Raw genomic sequence first — 20,159 nt, forward strand, 5'->3', positions numbered from 1 at the left:
GGGTTCAGAGGAGGTTTACAAGGATGCTGCCTGGACTGGAGGGCTTATCTTATAAGGAAAGGTTGACTGAGCTCGGACATTTTTCATTGGAGAAAGGGAGAAGAAGAGGGGACCTCTTTGAGGTATACATGATAATGAGAGGCGTCGATAGCCAGAGACTATTTCCCAGGGCAGAAATGACTAACACGACGGGTCATAGTTTTAAGCTGGTTGGAGGAAAGTATAGAGGGGATGTCAGAGGCGGGTTCTTTACACAGAGCGTTGTGAGAGCATGGAATGCGTTGCCAGCAGCAGTTGTGGAGGCAGGGTCATTGGGGACCTTTAAGAGATTCCTCGACATACATATGGTCACAGAAATTTGAGGGTGCATACATGAGGATCAGTGGTCGGCACAACATCGTGGGCTGAAGGGCCTGTTCTGTGCTGTACTGTTCTATGTTCTATGTTCTTAACCATGTTTCTGTAATGGCTATAATATCCCAGTGCCACGTCTCTATCCATGCCTTGATTTCATCGGACTTACCTGTTAGCCCTCTTGCATTGAAATAGATTCAATTTAATCCAATAGCATTCCTCGTTCCTTATCATGTTCCAGCCTGACCAATCTCTTCAGCTTATTATTTCTGATTATTATATCTCCTTCCAACCTCGCACTTGTCTCCCCACTGTTGAGGATCCCACTCTCCTACCAAACTTGTTTAAACCTCCCCTTGAAGACTAACAGATCTGCCCCCCTAAATATTGGTCCCCCTTCAGTTTACGTGCAACCCACGCTCTTGAATAGGTGACCTCTGCCATAGAAGAGATACCAATGATCTAAGAATCTGAATCCATTGCTTTAGCCATATGTTCATCCATCACATTCTTCTGTTCCTACCCTCGATAACGCGTGGCACTGGAAGTAATCCAGAGATTACTACCATCGAGGTCCTGGTTTTTAACTGTTTTCCTAGTACTCTACAATCACTCCGCAGTGATCTGTATAACAAAGATAGCAATTGTTGTTCTCTTCATCGAAGGCAGGGACAGCAGTTGTCTACAATAAAGACAGGGATTATTGTTCTCTCTAACGTACATGCGTCTCTGTATTACACACATTATATAATGTACAAATGGGGTGGCATGGTGACTCAATAGTAAGCGCTGCTGCCTCACAGGGACCCGGGTTCGATTCCAGCCTCAGACAATTGTGTGTGTGGAGTTTGCACATTCTCCCAGTGTCTGCCTCGGCTTCCTCCGGGTGCTACGGTTTCTTCACACAGTCTAAAAATGTGCAGGTTAGGTGAATTGGCTTTGCTAAATTACCCAAAGTGTTCAGGGATGTGTGGGGTTAGGGGTAAATGTAATAGGGTAGGGGAATGGGTCTGGGTGAGTTAAGCTCGAGACATTGAAGTCATGAGGTAAGCTCTACTCATTGAATTAACTGGTGCAGTTTGTTTCATTGAATGAACCAGAGCAGTTTGATTCTCTGAATGAATGAATGAATGCAATTGGTCGCATGAAATGAATATGTTATGTTTGTTTCATTGAATCAATGAATAATGTTTGATTCATTGACTATACAATTGAAGTTAGATTCAATGAATGAGTGCAGTTTGTTTCATTGAGTGAATGCGTTAAGGTCGAGATATTTACATCATGAGATGAGCTCATTTAATTGAAATAACTTGTACAGTTTCTTTCAGAGAATGAATGAGAGCGGTAGGATTCATTCAATGAATATGTTAAGAATGATTCATTGAATCAATGAATAACGCTTGATTCATTGAATGTACGATTGACGTTTGAATCCATGAATCAATGAATGCAGTTTGTTTCATTGAAAGAATGCGCTCAGCTCGAGTCATTGAATAAGTGAGATAAGCTCTACTCATTGCATTAACACGTGCAGTTTGTTTCCTTGAAAGAAAGAATGCGTGCAGTTGATTCAGTGGCAGACCGAATGCAGCTTTAATATTCGAATTAACGAGTTAAACTTGCGGTATTGAATGAAGGAGTGAATCTCTACTCATTGCATTATGTCGTTGTTTCATAGAAAAACTGAGTACAGTTGGATTCATTGAATGAATGAATGCACTTTGGAGTCGTTAAATGAATGTGTTAAGAATGTTTCATTGAATCAATGAATAACGTTTGGTCCATTGAATGTACGATTGAAGTTTGATTGAATGAATGAATGAATGCAGTTTCTTAAGGAGAAAGTGAGGTCTGCAGATGCTGGAGATCAAAGTTGAAACTTTATTGCTGGAACAGCACAGCAGGTCAGGCAGCATCCAGGGAACAGGAGATTGGACGTTTCGGGCACAGGCCCTTCCTGAAGAAGGGCCTGTGCCCGAAACGTCGAATCTCCTGTTCCCTGGATGCTGCCTGACCTGCTGTGCTGTTCCAGCAATAAAGTTTCAACTGCAGTTTCTTAAGGTCGAGAAATTGAATCAATGAGATAAGCTCTCTTCATTTAATGAGTACGTTCAGTTTGTTACATTGAATGAATGCAAAACTATCCCTTGCATGAATATGTTAAGTTTGTTTCATTGAATCAATGAATAACGCTTGATTCATTGAATGCACGGTTGACGTCTGTTTCCATAAATGAATGAATGCAGTTTGTTCCATTGAATGAATGCGTTCAGCATTGTATTTAGGAAATAAGCTCTACTCATTGAATTCACATCTGGAGTTTGTTTCATCAAAAGGAAGAATGAATGCAGATTGATTCAATGAAAGAAAGAATGCAGTTTAATCTCTGAACGAACAAGTTAAGTTGGTGGTATTGGAGCAATGAGAGAAGCTCTCCTCATTGGCATTAACTCGTGCAGTGTGTTTCATTGTATGACTGAGTACAGTCCGATTCATTATATGAACGTGTTAAGAATGTTTCATTGATTCAATGAATAACGTTTCATTTATTGAATGCACGATTGAAGTTTGATTCAATGAATGAATGAATGCAATTTGTTTCATTGAATGAATGCGTTAAGGTCGAGATATTGAACAAATGGGATAAGTTCTACTCATTGCAATAACACGTACAGATTATTTCGTGAACTGAATGAGCTCAGTTTGATTCTCAGAATTAATGAATCAATGAGGTTTGTTTCAGTAAATACGTTTGATTCAGTCAATGTTCGAGTTAAATTTGCTTTATCAAATCAATAAATAATGCTTGATTCATTGAATGCATGTTTGAAGTTCCATTCAACAGTTAATAAACAGTTTGATTCATTGAATGAGGGATTTCAGCTTGAGTCATAGAATGAATGAATGCAGTTGGATCCATAAAACGAATGTGTCAAGATTGTTTCATTGAATGTACGATTGAAGACTGATTCACTTTGTTGCATTGATTGAATATGTCACCCCATTGAATGAATGGGGTAAGCTCTACTCATTGAATTAAAACGTGCAGTTTGGTAGATTGAATGAACCACTGCAGTTTGATTCCATGAATGAAAGAATGAATGCATTTGGTTTCATGAAATGAACGTGTTCACAACGTTCATCGAATCAATACATAACTTTTTAATCATTGAATGTACAATTAAAGTTTGATGCAATGAATGAATGAATGACTGCAGTTGGTTGTGATCAAATGAACGTGTTTAGAATGTTTGTCTCATTGAAAGAGTGCAAAAGGATTCCATTACAGACTGTGTAAAGTTTGTTTCATTGAATCAAAGAATTACGCTGAGTCATTGAATGCACGATTGATGTTTGATTCCATGAATGAATGCAGTTTGTTTCATTGAATGAATGCATTAAGTTCGAGATATTGAGGTCATGAGGTAAGCTCTACTCATTGAGTTAGATGGTGCAGTTTGTTTCATTGAATGAACGAGAGCAGTTTGATTCTCTGAATGAATGAAAGAACGCAATTGGTCTCATGAAATGAATATGTTATGTTTATTTCATTGAATCAATGAATAATCTTTAATTCATTGATTATACGATTGAAGTTAGATTCAATGAATGAGTGCAGTTTGTTTCATTGAATGAATGAGTGCGGTAGGATTCATTCAATGAATGAGTTAAGGATGATTCATTGAATCAATGAATAACGCTTGATTCATTGAATGTACGATTGACGTTTGATTCCATGAATGAATGAATGCAGTTTCGTTCATTGAAAGAATGCGCTCAGCTCGAGTCATTGAATGAGATAAGCTCTACTCATTGACTTAACATCTGCAGTTTGTTTCATTGAAAGGAAGAATGCATGCAATTTGATTCAATGACAGACCGAATGCAGCTTTAGTGATCGAGTTAACGAGTTAAACTTGTGGTATTGAATAAATGAGATAAGCTCTAATCGTTGCATTATGACGTTGTTTCGTAGAAAAACTGAGTACAGTTTGATCCATTGAATGAATGAATGCACTGGGAGTCGTTAAATGAATTTGTGAAGACTGTTTCATTGAATCAATGAATAACGTTTGGTTCATTGAATGAACGATTGAAATTTGATTCAATGAACGAATGAATGCAGTTTGTTTCATGGAATGAGTGCGTTAAGGTCGAGAAATTGAATTAATGAGATAAGGTCTATTCATTTAATGAGCACGTTCAGTTTGTTACATTGAATGAATGCAAAACTATCCCTTGCATGAATATGTTAAGTTTTGTTTCAGTGAATCAATGAATAACGCTTGACGTCTGTTTCCACAAATGAAAGAATGAAGTTTGTTTCATTGAATGAATGCGTTCAGCTCGAGGCATTGTATTAAGGAAATAAGCTCTACTCGTTGAATTCACATCTGGAGTTTGTTTCATTGAAAGGAAGAATGAATGCAGATTCATTCAATGAAAGAAAGATTGCAGTTTAATCTCTGAATGAACAAGTTAAGTTGGTGGTATTGGATCAATGAGAGAAGCTCTACTCATTGGCATTAACTCGTGCAGTGTGTTTCATTGTATGACTGAGTACAGTCCGATTCATTATATGAACGTGTTGAGAATGTTTCATTGATTCAATGAATAACGTTTCATTTATTGATTGCACGATTGAAGTTTGATTCAATGAATGAATGAATGCAATTTGTTTCATTGAATGAATGCGATAAGGTCGAGATATTGAATGAATGGGATAAGTTCTACTCATTGCAATAACACGTACAGATTATTTCATGAACTGAATGTGTTCAGTTTGATTCCCAGAATTCATGAACCAATGCGGTTTGTTTCAGTAAATACGTTAGTGCAGTTTGATTCAGTCAATGTTCGAGTTCAGTATGCTCAAATCAAAAATAATGCTTGATTTATTGAATGCATGTTTGAAGTTCCATTCAACATATTAATGCATACAGTTTGATTATTTGCATGAGTAAGTTCATCTTGAGACATCAAATGAATGAATGCCGTTGGATCCATAAAAAGAATGTCAAGAATGTTTCAATCAAATTGAAGTTTGATTCAGTTGCATGAATATGTGACGCTGGTGGCATTGAATGAATGGGATAAGCTCTATTCATTGAATGAACACGTGCTGTTTGGTTCATTGAAAGAAAGAATGCATGCAGTTTAATTCAATGACAGACCGAATGCAGCTTTAATGTTCGAATTAACAAGTTAAACTTGCGGTATTGAATGAAGGAGAGAATCTCTACTCATTGCATTATGTCGTTGTTTCATAGAAAAACTGAGTACAGTTTGATACATTGAATGAATCGTTAAATGAATGTGTTAAGAATGTTTCATTGAATCAATGAATAACGTTTGGTCCATTGAATGAACAATAGAAGTTTGATTCAGTGATTGAATGAATGCAGTTTGTTTCATTGAATGAATACGTTAAGGTCGAGATATTGAATGAATGCGATAAGTTAACACATACAGATTATTTCATGAACTGAATCTGTTCAGTTTGATTATCAGAATTAATGAATCAATGCGGTTTGTTTCAGTAAATATGTTAGTGCATTTTGATTCAGTCAGTGTTCGAGTTAAATTTGTCTGGTTAAATCAATAAATGCTTGATTCATTGAATGCATGTTTGAAGTTTCATTCAAGGAGTGAATGTATACAGTTTGATTCTTTGAATGAGAGATTACAGCTTGAGACATTGAATGAATGATTGCAGTTGGATCCATTAAACGAATGTGTCAAGAATGTTTCCATCAAATTGAAGTTTGATTCACTTTGTTGCATTGAATGAATATGTCATGCTGGTGGCATGGAATGAATGGGATAAGCTCTACTCATTGAATTAATACGTGCAGTTTGGTTCATTGATACATGCAGTTTGAATCCATGAATGAAAGAATGAATGCATTTGGTTTCATGGAACAAACGTGTTAAAAATGTTTCATCGAATCAAGACATAACTGTTGATTCATTGAATGCACGAATAAAGTTTGATGAAATGAACGAAGGAATGCACTTGATTGTCATGAAATGAACGTGTTTTGAATGTTTGTCTCATTGAAAGAGTGCAAAAGGATTCCATTACAGACTGTGTAAAGTTTGTTTCATTGAATCAATGAATTACGGTGATTATTTGAATGCACGATTGATGCTTGATTCCATGAATGATTGAATGCAGTTTGTTTTATTGAATGAATGCATTAAGCTCGAGACATTGAAGTCAATGAGGTAAGCTCTACTCATTGAATTAACTGGTGCAGTTTATTTCATTGAATAAACGAGAGCAGTTTGATTCTCTGAATGAATGAACGCAATTTGTCTCATAAAATGAATATGTTATGTTTGTTTCATTGAATCAATGCCTTAAGGTCGAGATATTTACATCATGAGATTTGCTCCTTTCATTGAAATAACTTGTACAGTTTGTTTCATAGAATGAATGAGAGCGGTAGGATTCATTCAATGAATGTGTTAAGAATGATTCATTGAATGTACGATTGACGTTTGATTCCATGAATGAATGAATGCAGTTTCGTTCATTGAAAGAATGCGCTCAGCTCGAGACATTGAATAAATGCGATAAGCTCTCCTCATTGAATTAGCACGTGCAATTTGTTTCATTGAAAGGAAGAATGCATGCAGTTTGATTCAATGACAGACCGAATGCAGCTTCAGTGTTCGAATTAACGAGTTAAACTTGTGGTATTGAATAAATGAGATAAGCTCTATTCGTTGCATTATGTCGTTGTTTCATCGAAAAACTGAGTACAGTTTGATACATTGAATGAATGAATGCTCTTGGAGTCGTTAACTGAATGTGTTAAGAATGTTTCATTGAATCAATGAAAAACGTTTGGTTCATTGAATCAATGAATAACGTTTGATTCAGTGAATGAATGAATGCAGTTTGTTTCATTGAATGAATGCGTTAAGGTCGAGATATTGAATGAATGCGATAAGTTCTACTCATTGCAATAACACGTACAGATTATTTCATGAATTGAATGTGTTCAGTTTGATTCTCAGAATTAATGAACCAACGCGGTTTGTTTCAGTAAATACGTTAGTGCAGTTTGATTAAGTCAATGTTCGAGTAAAGTTTGCACAAACCAAAAAATAATGCTTGATTTATTGAATGCATGTTTGAAGTTCCATTCAACATATTAATGCATACAGTTTGATTCTTTGCATGAGTGAGTTCAGCTTGAGACATCAAATGAATGAATGCCGTTGGATCCATAAAACGAATGTGTCAAGAATGTTTCAATCAAATTGAAGTTTGATTCAGTTCGTTGCATTGCATGAATATGTCACGCTGGTGGCATTGAATGAATGGGATAAGCTCTACTCATTGAATGAACACGTGCTGTTTGGTTCATTGAAAGAAAGAATGCAAGCAGTTTAATTCAATGACAGACCGAATGCAGCTTTAATGTTCGAATTAACGAGTTATACTTGCGGTATTGAATGAAGGAGAGAATCTCTACTCATGTATTATGTCGTTGTTTCATAGAAAAGCTGAGTACAGTTTGATCCATTGAATGAAAGAATGCACTTCGTGTCGTGAAGTGAATGTGTTAAGAATGTTTCATTGAATCAATGAATAACGTTTGGTTCATTGAATGTACAATAGAAGTTTGATTCAGTGAATGAATGAATGCAGTTTGTTTCATTGAATGAATGCGTTAAGGTCGAGATATTAAATGAATGCGATAAGTTAACACGTACAGATTATTTCATGAACTGAATGTGTTCAGTTTGATTATCAGAATTAATGAATCAATGCGGTTTGTTTCAGTAAATATGTTAGTGCATTTTGATTCAGTCAGTGTTCGAGTTAGATTTGTTTGGTTAAATCAATAAGTAATGCTTGATTCATTGAATGCATGTTTGAAGTTTCATTCAAGGAGTAAATGTATACAGTTTGATTCTTTGAATGAGAGATTACAGCTTGAGACATTGAATGAATGATTGCAGTTGGATCCATTAAACGAATGTGTCAAGAATGTTTCCATCAAATTGAAGTTTGATTCACTTTGTTGCATTGAATGAATATGTCATGCTGGTGGCATGGAATGAATGCGATATGCTCTACTCATTGAATTAATACGTGCAGTTTGGTTCATTCATACATGCAGTTTGATTCCATGAATAAATGAATGAATGCATTTGGTTTCATGAAATAAACGTGTTAAAAATGTTTCATCGAATCAAGACATAACTGTTGATACATTGAATGCACGATTAAAGTTTGATGAAATGAACGAATGAATGCACTTGGTTGTCATGTAATGAATGTGCTTTGAATGTTTGTCTCATTGAAAGAGTGCAAAAGGGTTCCATTACAGACTGTGAAAAGTTTGTTTCATTGAATCAATGAATTACGCTTTACTCATTGAATGCACGATTGATGTTAGATTCCATGAATGAATGCAATTTGTTTCATTGAATGAATGCGTTAGGTTCGAGACATTGAAGTCATGAGGTAAGCTCTACACATTGAATTAACTGGTGTAGTTTATTTCATTGAATGAACGAGAGCAGTTTGATTCTCTGAACGCAATTGGTCTGATGAAATGAATATGTTATGTTTGTTTCATTGAATCAATTGATTCATTGATTGTATGATTGAAGTAAGATTAAATGAATGAATGCAGTTTGTTTCATTGAATGAATGCGTTCACGTCGAGATATTTACATCATGAGATTATCTCATTTAATTGTACAGTATGTTTCATACAATGAATGAGTGCGGTAGGATTCATTCAATGAATGTGATAAGAATGCTCATTAAATGAAGAGAGCTTATCTCATTAATTCAATTTCTCGACCTTAACAAACTGAATTCATTCATCCATTCAATCAAACTTCAGTACAATCAGTGAACCAAAAGTTCATTGATTCAATGAAACATTCTGAACACATTCATTTAACGACTCCAAGTGCATTCATTCATTCAATTGATCAAACTGTACTCAGCTTTTCCATGAAACAACGACATAATGCTGGAATCTCAAGCTGGAATCTGTCAATATCATTCAATATCTAGACCTTAACGCATTCATTCAATGAAACAAACTGCATTCATTCATTCATTGAATCAAACTTCAATCGTGCATTCAATAAATCAAACGTTATTCATTGAATCAATGAAACATTCTTAACACGTTCATATAATGAATCGGACTTGTACTCAGTCATACAATGACACACACTACACGAGTTAATGCCAATGAGTAGAGCTTCTCGAATTGATTCAATACCACCAACTTAACTTGTTCATTCAGAGATTAAAATGCATTCTTTCTTTCATTTGATGAAACAAACTGCACATGTTAATTCAACGAGTAGAGCTTATTTCCTTAATACAATGCCTCGAGCTGAACGCATTCATTAAATGAAACAAACTGCATTCATTCATTGATGGAATCAGACGTCAACCGTCTATTCAATTAATCAAGCGTTATTGATTGATTCACTGAAACAAACTTAACACATTCATGCAAGGGGTAGTTTTGCATTCATTCAATGTAACAAACTGAACGTGCTCATTAAATGAAGAGAGCTGATTTCATTAATTCAATTTCTCGACCTTAACAAACTGCATTCATTCATTCATTCATTCTTGTAACGGGTTTCTCCAGCTTCTGTCATGACACTATGTTTTTCTTACAGAAACTCAACACCCACGGACCAGTCGAACTGGGAACATTCCTTGTCACAATGGATGTTTCCGCACTCTGCACCAGCATCCCCAACAATGATGGCATCGCGGCAACAGCCTCAGTACTCAACACCAACAACTGCCAGTCTCCAAACACCATCCTACAACTTTTCCGCTTTATCCTCGATCATAACGTCTTCACCTTTGACTACCAATTCTTCATCCAGACACACGGAACAGCCATGGAGACCAAATTTGCCAACATTTTTATGCACAGATTTCTTCTCTATGCAGGATCTCCAACCAACATTGTACACCAGGTACATTGACAACATTTTCATGCTCTGGACCCATGGCGAGGAGTCACTGATAAAACTACACAGTGACATCAACAAGATTCATCCCACCATCAAACTCATCATGGACTACTCTCGACTGTCTGTCTCATTCTTGGACACACGCATCTCCATCAAGGATGGACACTTTAGCACCACACTCTACTGCAAACCCACAGACAACCTCACAATGCTACACTTCTCCAGCTTCCACCCAAAACATATTAAAACAGCCATTCCCTATGGACAAGCCCTACGCCTACACCGGACCTGTTCAGATGAGAAGGAATGTGACGGACACCTGGAAGTACTCAAGGATGCCCTCACAAGAATGAGGTACAATGCTCAACTCATCGACCGCCAGTTCAGACGTGCCACAGCAAGGAACCGTAATGACCTCCTCAGAAGACAGACACTTGTTGCAACTGACAGAGTACCTTTCGTTGTTCAGTACTTCCCAGGGGCTGATATATTACGCCATGTTCTTCGTGACCTGCAACACATTATCAATGAGGATGAGCACCTCACCAAGACCTCCGCTACTTGCCTTTAAACAACCGCCAAACCTCAAGCAGATCATTGTTCATAGCAAGCTGCCCGGCTCTCACGACAACTCCATAAACCCCTGTCACAGTGGACGCTGCAAGACGTGTCAGATTGTGGACATAGATACCACTATTACGCATGGGAACACCTCCCACCTTGTACATGGCAGGTACCCATGTGACTCAGCAAATGTTGTCTATCTTATACGTTGCAGGCAAGGATGCCCGGAGGCATGGTACATTGGGGAAACCGAACAAAGGCTACGACAACAGATGAATGGGTACTGCACAACAATCAACAGACAGGAGGGTTCCCTCCCAGTTGGGGAACACTTCAGTGGTCCAGGACATTCAGCCTCGGACCTTCGTGTGAACATCCTCCAAGATGGACTTCGGGACAGACAGCTGAGGAAAGTGGCCGAGCAGAGTCAGATAGCTAAGTTCGGTACCCATAGGGAGGGCCTCAACCGGGACCTTGGGTTCATGTCACATTACAGGTGATCACCATTGCACTACACACACACACACACACACACACACATATGTTCCTACACACACTCTCACACACACACGGACACAGACACCCACACAAACCCTTATAGACACACACACTCCCACACTCACACATGCACCCCCTCACAGACTTGAGACACTCTGCACTCACTACACACACACACACATAGACGCACTCTCACACTCACCACCCCCATTCCAGACAGACACACACACACAGACAAACAAAGACCCACATGCACACATATATTTTGTGGGGTGAATTTGTACTTGCAGAGTTACATTGCACTTTGCTTAAAAACTGCATTCATTCATGTAGAACTGTGAGCTCAAACACTGCATGAATTTATGTAAAACTCTGTTATTTCACTTTTTAGATTAGAATCAATCTAAACATCATAGACAGAGAACACAGGGGGCTAATACCTTCAACATTGTCTAGCTATCATCATTGTTAACAGCTAACCCGAGAATGCAACTTTTAAAAAAATGTTTTGTGATTTACACATGAAAGAAGTGAAACTATCACTGTATTCTAACAGATGAAAGGCTTAACAGACAATCAATTTTCTAATGTATAATTTCAGTTACATCACACTGTAAATTGTTGTTATAAATTCTGTGTTACGATTAAGCCCTCCAGTGTCACCTGATGAAGGAGTGTCACTCCGAAAGCTAGTGTGCTTCCAATTAAACCTGTTGGACTATAACCTGTGATTTTTAACTTTTTATATAAAAGTTGCGTTCTCAGTTTAGCTGTAACAATGGGTGTAGCTAGACAATATGTTCAAGGTGTTTAGCCCCCTGTGTTCTCTGTCTATGCCATGATGTTTAGATTGATTCTAATCTAAGCAGTGAGATAACATAATTTTACATGGATTCATGCAGTGTTTGAGCAAAGTACAATGTAACTTTGCAAGTACAAATTCACCCCACAAAATGTATGTGTGCATGTGGGTCTTTGTCTGTCAGTGTGTGTGTCTGTCTGGGTTGGGGGTTGTGAGTGTGAGAGGGAGTGTATATGTGTGTGTAGTGAGTGTAGAGTGCCTTAAGTCTGTGAAGGGGTGCATGTGTGAGTGTGGGAGTGTGTGCGCGTGTCTGGGCTGGGGGGTTGTGAGTGTCTGTGAGCGAGAGTGTATATGTGTGTGCATGAGTGGTCTAAGTCCCTGTGTGAGTGTGGGTGTCTGTAAGGGTGTGTGTGTGTCTGTGTATATGTGTGTCCGTGTGTATGTGTGTATATAGAAATGCCTGTTTGTGTGTGTGTGAGTGTTTTTAGTGCAATGGTGGTCACCGGTAATGTGACATGAACCCAAGGTCCTGGTTGAGGCCCTCCATGCTGCCTGACCTGAAGTCCGCCTTGGAGGATGGTCACACGAAGGTCTGAGGTCAAATGCCCTGGACCACTGAGGTGTTCCCCAACTGGGATGGAACCCTCCTGTCTGTTGATTGTTATGCAGTGCCCATTCATCCATTGTCGTAGCCTTTGCTCGGTTTCACCAATGTACCATCCCTCAGGGCATCCTTCCCTGCAATGTATAAGATCAACAACGTTGGCTGAGTCACATGAGTACCTGCTACCTTGTACGTCCACCCACACCACCTCCCCCTGACATCTTCTACCTCCTACCCTGTCTTCACAGGTCTTCCCAACTCCGACCTGCTCTCTCAGAAGGCCCAGGACACTTTTTGAAATGGGAATCACAGTGGAAAAATGTTTGAAAAGTACTGCTGAACGACACATTGCTTCAGAAACTGATAACAATTACACAACACTAGATTATAGTCCAACAGGTTTATTTGGAAGTAGTGGCTTTCAGAAAGCTGCTCTTTCATCAGGTAGCTTGTGGAGCAGCATCATAGGGCACAGAATTTATAGCAAAAGATCATAGTGATGCAATGTTTTGAACAAACCTACATTGCTGTTCAGCCTTTCATCTTTTAGAATGGGGTTGCAGGTTTAAATTTATTAATATGTAAATCCCAGAACTTCTTTCAAGTCACATTCCTGAGATAACTTCAGGTTTTATTTTTGAAAAGATATCTCAGCTCTGACAGTATTGTAAAGGTGTGAGAGTAGAGTCTGTATGTATTCCAATCTTGAGTCAGACTGGTTCTATTTGCAAAGTGGAAATTTATAAAATGTCATATGGATTATAAAAAAAATTGACTGCCTTCAGATTGTGTGGTTTTTGAACAAAATAGAATGTATCTGCGAATACAATGCTGCAAATGCAAATTCACCCCATATGTGTGTGTGCATGCATGTGAATGAGAGTGTGTGTGTGTGTGATGGAGTATATCCCTGTGAGACAGTGTGCGCATGGGTGTGAGTGTTGGGGGGTGTGTATGTGCCTGAGAGAGCATGTGTATGAGAGAGGGTCTGTGTGAGTGTATGACTATGTAAGAGCTTGTGTCTAAGTGTGCTTGTGTGTGTGTGTGGGAGAGTGTATAGTGTCGTGGGGTCACCTGTAGTGTGACATGAACCCATGGTCCCGGTTGAGGCCATCCCCACAGGTACCGAAGTCCGCTTTGAAGGACGGTCACCTGAAAATCTGAGGTCAAATGTCTTTGACCACTGTTCAATATGTTGCATCAATGTATGACACCATGATTTTTTGCTATAAATTCTGTTCCCTATGATCTTACTCCACTAGCTACCTGACGAAGGGGCAACGCTGTAAAAGCTTGAACTTCTACATGAACCTGTTGAACTATAACCTGGTGATTCAACAAAATCTGAAAGGTCACGAATCAACTAGTATTTTTCCATCTGGGAATATGAAGGTCGCACCACTCTCAATTTGTGAGGTTTGGGCTGCTTTTGGGCACCCTTATTTGCAATGTCTGCTAAGGATGCAGTTCGGCTATTTTCCAGCTCACTGATGCTCTGTGCAGAAGAACCACCCAATTTTGAACTTTTGGCACCATATCTGGGCAACAAAATGCACTGCCTTAGAGGGTGGTTGAGGTGGATGGCCTCATAACTTGTCGAAAGTACTTGGACAAACATTTGGAGTGTCATAACATTTAAGTCTATGAGTGTAGAGTGGCACTAGCATAGGTAGTGTATTTTTGGTGATACAGACTCGATGAACCGAAGGGCCTCTTCTTTACTATATGATTCTTTGATCGAGATCCATATTTGGCGCATTGACCTCTCCTGCTAGTTGCTTCCATTTCCTTCTGGGTAATCTCGAGACAGCCTCTTGCTGTTGTTACAGGATATTTCTCATTTCCACCTCATGCCCCAAAACCTCCAGCAAAGTGTCTGAAAACCTTGGTACACATTCTGTTACATGTTTATTAGAGTTCAGATACACATTTCAAATGACTGCTTCTCGTAGTCATGATGCACTTCACCATGAACAAGTTGCCTTCAGGTAGTAGCAACAACCAGCAACATTAGTTCCCCTGCTGCTGTGTGCAACCAATAAACAACATATGGTGCGCAGAAATCATATTAACAGTACTTTAACAAGCTACCTACAACACAGTAACATTGCCAATGTAGCACCCTTCTTCAAAAACGAATCGAGATGAAAAAAGGGGTAAGTAGGCGAATTGGCTTAACTTCTGTCAGTCGAAAAAAACTAGAATCTATTGTAAAGGATGTAAAAGCAGAATTGTTATAAATACATAATACTGTCAGTTCTAATGTCACACAATAGTTCCATTCTCATGCGATCTCACGTTATGAGAAAATTGTGCAATAGCTTCACCATTTAAACTAATGGTGCCAGAATTGTGTTCTAGCCAACATAGAACATAGAACATACAGCGCAGTACAGGCCCTTAGGCCCTCGATGTTGCGCCGATCCAAGCCCACCTAACCTACACTAGCCCACTATCCTCCATATGCCTAAGGAAAGTTCGTATTCAACAAATAATGATCTAAATTCTTGCATCGCATTAAAGCCCCAATTGGCATTGAAGAAACGCTCATTACAGCAGACCTGATAGTATAATCAAGCAGAGTCAGCCTGGCTATAGTGAAAATCCTCTGGAACCTGTACAGACCCTATCTTCCTGTATTCTTTTATTTGTCAACTTTTTTACTTCCTTGGAAAGTTTAGCATCACTTTTAGATATGGTGCATTATTAAAAAGCCATGTAGCTCTCTCTGATCAGCTCATTTAATCCAAAGGGCAAGCCACTATTTCCCCTTTAATGAAAATTGAAATAACTTTATCACCCCCAAATGTTCGACTCATACCTTACGATGATAATGCCTGGAAATAGAACATAGAACATTACAGCGCAGTACAGGCCCTTCGACCCTCGATGTTGCACCAACCAGTGAAACCAATCTGAAGCCCATCTAACCTACACTATTCCATTATCATCCATATGTTTATTTCCTCTTGTGCTAGCCATTGCCATGCGAATAAAAAGACTCTTACCTCCCGCCCGATCTAACCTTCTGATTGTCTTATATGTCTCAATTAAGTCATCTCTCAACCTTTTTCTCTCCAACGAAAACATCTCTCAAGACCCTCAGCCTTTCCTCGTAAGACCTTCCCTCCAGACTAGGCAACATCTTAGTAAATCTCCCCGAACCCTTACCATAGTTTCCACATCCTTCCTATAATGTGGTGACCAAAACTGTACGCAATACTCCAAATGTGGCCATACCAAAGTTGTGCACAGTTGCAGCATGACCTCCTGATTATGAAACTCAATCCCTCTACCAATAAAAGCTAACACACCAGATGCCTTTACAACGCTATCAATCTGTGTGGCAACTTTCAAAGATCGATGTAGCTGGACACCGAGATCTCTCTGCTCCAAGAACCATGCCATTAGCCCAGTACTCTGCATTCCCGTTATTCCTTCCAAAGTGAATCACCTCACCCTTTGCCACATTAATCTCCATTTGCCACCTCTCAGCCCAGCTCTGCAGCTTACCCATATCCCTCTGTAACCTGCAACATCCCTCGTCACTATCCACAACTCCACTATCCACTCATCCGCAAATGTAAATATAAAATGTAATAGAACCTTTCTACACACTGGTTCTTGACATGAATGATTCCCAGAGTTTCAATCTAAACTCCTCCCTTTCACAGAATTACCTTCATGAGAGATTTGGGATTTTGTGGGCATTGTCCACATGATGTGAATTTCCCAACTGACACCCTGTACCCGATGGACTCTCACCACTCCATAGTGTGAGAGATCCTCTCTCTCTCCTATCTCCATGTAATGACAAAGCTAATGAATTGGGCAGCTCTCCTATACATGAATCTGTGAACTGGCAAATGTTTGAACTGCTCCATGTCATGTGTTGTGCATAAGAGAGAGCCTGAAGTACAAAAGTCATCAACAGACAGAATATCTATGTACATAACTTTCTCACTGATGCTCAGTTTAGGTTCTGTTCAGCTTCACACCTCATTATAACTTTCGTCCACACCAGAAAAAAGAGCTGAATTCCAGAGGTGAGATGAGAGCGATTCTACTAGACATCAAAGCATCATTTGACCAAGTGTGGTATCAAGGAGTCTTAGCAAAACTGAAGTCCATAAAAATACAAGGGAAAGCACTCGCATTCGATGATTCAAGTCATTGCTCACACAAAGAAAGATAACTGTGGTTGTTGAAGGTCAATCATTTCCAGGATGCTTCTGCAGGAGTTCTCATAGTCAAGTCTAACCATCTTCAGTTGCTTCATCAATGATCTTCATTCCATCATAAGATGGAGAGGTTCACTGATGACTTACAGCAATGCCCATATCCCTTCAGCGAATTTTTAATATATGCCCATTGTAGCTTTTCTGAAGCAAACCCCTTTGGTGAATCTCACCACGACCTGTGTCATCTGTCAATTCTGACATCTGGTTGGCGGTATTCGAATTGAACAGTGCCATGTTACACAGAAAAACAGCAACACAGAAAAGATTCACCCAATGCTGCAGTCTGTTAAAATTTGAGAGACAAAGATCTATCCCAAAAGTCATTATTTAAATTAAAAATTAACAACTTTTCTTTAAAGTCAAACAGAGAATACTTAACTAACAACTATTCGTAACTCCTTTCTCTAAACCTCTTTGACCTTCCCCTCTACAATACAGGTCTGATAAATAATCCTGGGGATGATTGACAAAAAAAAATCGTGCTTTAAAACCAGTCAGCTTTGCAAGTGTCCTCTGTAGATTTTTCTCTGTCTTTTCCTTTTTGGAATTCTGCTTCCCAGGTCTTTGAGAGATGAAGTTACCTTTAAGAGAGCAGATCTTTCTGCAAGCAGTCTCTCTAGTTGTTGATGCTGGCTGCTCTTTGCCAACGTGAGTAACTGTTCACAATGTCTGCTATTTATACCCCAAAACATCGGATCATTTCATTGGTTTAGTGTTGCGAAAACATTATCTTTTTTTCAAATTCAATTGGGTTTTGGGAACTTGGGGCATAATTTAAACTGAAAAATGTGTTGCTGGAAAATCACAGCAGGTCAGGCAGCATCCAAGGAGCAGGAGAATCGACGTTTCAGGCATAAGCCCTTCTTCAGAAATATATTATCAGGTTTTCTATTTTCTTTCTCTGTTTACAGCTGCAAGTATATCAGCTCAGAGCCAGGCCCACACTGATACATAGGAAGTTTGTGGGCTTACTCTTCTTTGTCTCTTCCCCATTCTGAATCCTTTACAGAAACAACATATCTGCAACTGGTTCCCATGGTCACCATTCTTGCGACTTGGTTGAACTGGCCAGTCAATCTGAAAAAATTGGAAAAATGTTTTGGTAATATTCCAATAGCTTTGGAAAGCCTTACCTGACACAGGGAAGGACGAACAGTAAATCGCACTTCTGACACTTCATGAATGGTTGGACAATCCCTTTTGATGGCACCAACACTGCCCTTGGTTCCTATTGCACCCATCAGCAGCAGTACATCACTTAGAGTCATAGAGATGTACAGCATGGAAACAGACCCTTCGGTCCAACCCGTCCATGCCAACCAGATATTCCAACCCAATCTAGTCCCACCTGCCAGCACCCGGCCCATATCCCTCCAAACCCTTCCTATTCATGTACCCATCCAAATGCCTCCTAAATGTTGCAATTGTACCAGCCTCCACCACATCCTCTGGCAGCTCATTCCACCCTCTGTGTGAAAAGGTTGCCCCTTACGTCTCTTTTATATCTTTCCCCTCTCATCCTAAACCTATGCCCTCTAGTTCTGGACTCACCAGGGAAAAGACTTGGCCTATTTACACTATTCATGCCCCTCAGCCTCCGACGCTCCAGGGAAAACAGCCCCAGCCCGTTCAGCCTCTCCCTATACTCAAATCCTCCAACCCAGGCAACATCCCTTGTAAATCTTTTCTGAACCCTTTCAAGTTTCACAGCATCTTTCCGATAGGAAGGAGACCAGAATTGCATGCAATATTCCAATAGTGGCCTAACCAATGTCCTGTACAGCCGCAACATGCCCTGTACTCAATACTCTGACCAATAAAGGAAAGCATACCAAACGCCTTCTTTACTATCCATTCTACCTGCGACTCCACTTTCAAGGTGCTATGAATCTGCACTCCAAGGTCTCTTTTTTTCAGCAACACTCCCTGTGACTATCAATGATACAAATATTACAACAAGACGCCCAACAATCACTTCTCGAGCTTCCCACAGAGTTCTCGGGTACATCTGATCAGGTCCTGTAATCTGGACATTTTGCAAGATATCACCATCTATGTCTCTACAATCCAAATCTTCCATATCATTTTCCATTGTAAATACTGATGCAAAATACTCATTTAGTATCTCCCCCATTTTCTGTGGCTCTACACAAAGTCCGCCTTGCTGATCTTTGAGGGGCCCTATTCCCTCCCTCGTTACCCTTTTGTCCTTAATATATTTGTAAAAACCCTTTGGATTCTCCTTATTTCTATTTGCCAAAGCTATCTCAAGTCCCCTTTTTGCCCTCCTGATTTTCCTCTTAAGTAAACTCCTACTTCCTTTATACTCTTCTAAGATTTCACTCGATCTATCCTGTCTATAGCTTACATATGCTTCCTTCTTTTTCTTAACCAAACCCTCAATTTATCCAGTCATCCAGCATTCCCTATACCTACCAGCCTTTCCTTTCACCCTGACAGCAATATACTTTCTCTGGATTCTCGTAATCTCATTTCTGAAGGCTTCTCATTTTCCAGCGTCTCTGTACCTGCGAACATCTGCCCCCAATCAGCTTTTGAAAGTTCTTGCTCAAAATTGGCCTTTCTCCAATCTTTAGATCTTTTAGATCTGTTCTATCCTTTTCCATCACTATTTTAAATCTAATAGAATTATGGTTGCCGGCCCCAAAGTGCACCCCCACTGACACCTCAGTCACCTGCCCTGCCTTATTTCCCAAGAGGTCAGGTTTTGCACCTTCTCTAGTAGGTACATACACATACTGAATCAGAAAATTGTTTTGTACGCATTTAACAATTTCCTCTCCATCTAAACTTTTAGCACTATGGCAGTCCCAGTCGATGTTTGGAAAGTTAAAATCCCCTACCATAACCACCCTATTATTTTTTCAAATAGCTGAGATCTCCTTATAAGTTTGTTTCTCAATTTCCCTCTGACTATTAGGGGGTCTATAATACAATCCCAATAAGATGTTGCCGATCCAAGAAAGGGTGATCAACCAGAATGGGAGCTGCCAATGAGGAAGTCCATAACAGAATAACACCTGAAATAGACAATCAAGTCAGATCAGCAAAAGAGAAGATTTATAATCCTGCCTGAAATTTAATGTGACCT

This window comes from Chiloscyllium plagiosum, chromosome 33 (assembly GCF_004010195.1).
Source record: "Chiloscyllium plagiosum isolate BGI_BamShark_2017 chromosome 33, ASM401019v2, whole genome shotgun sequence".
Classification (NCBI taxonomy): domain Eukaryota; kingdom Metazoa; phylum Chordata; class Chondrichthyes; order Orectolobiformes; family Hemiscylliidae; genus Chiloscyllium; species Chiloscyllium plagiosum.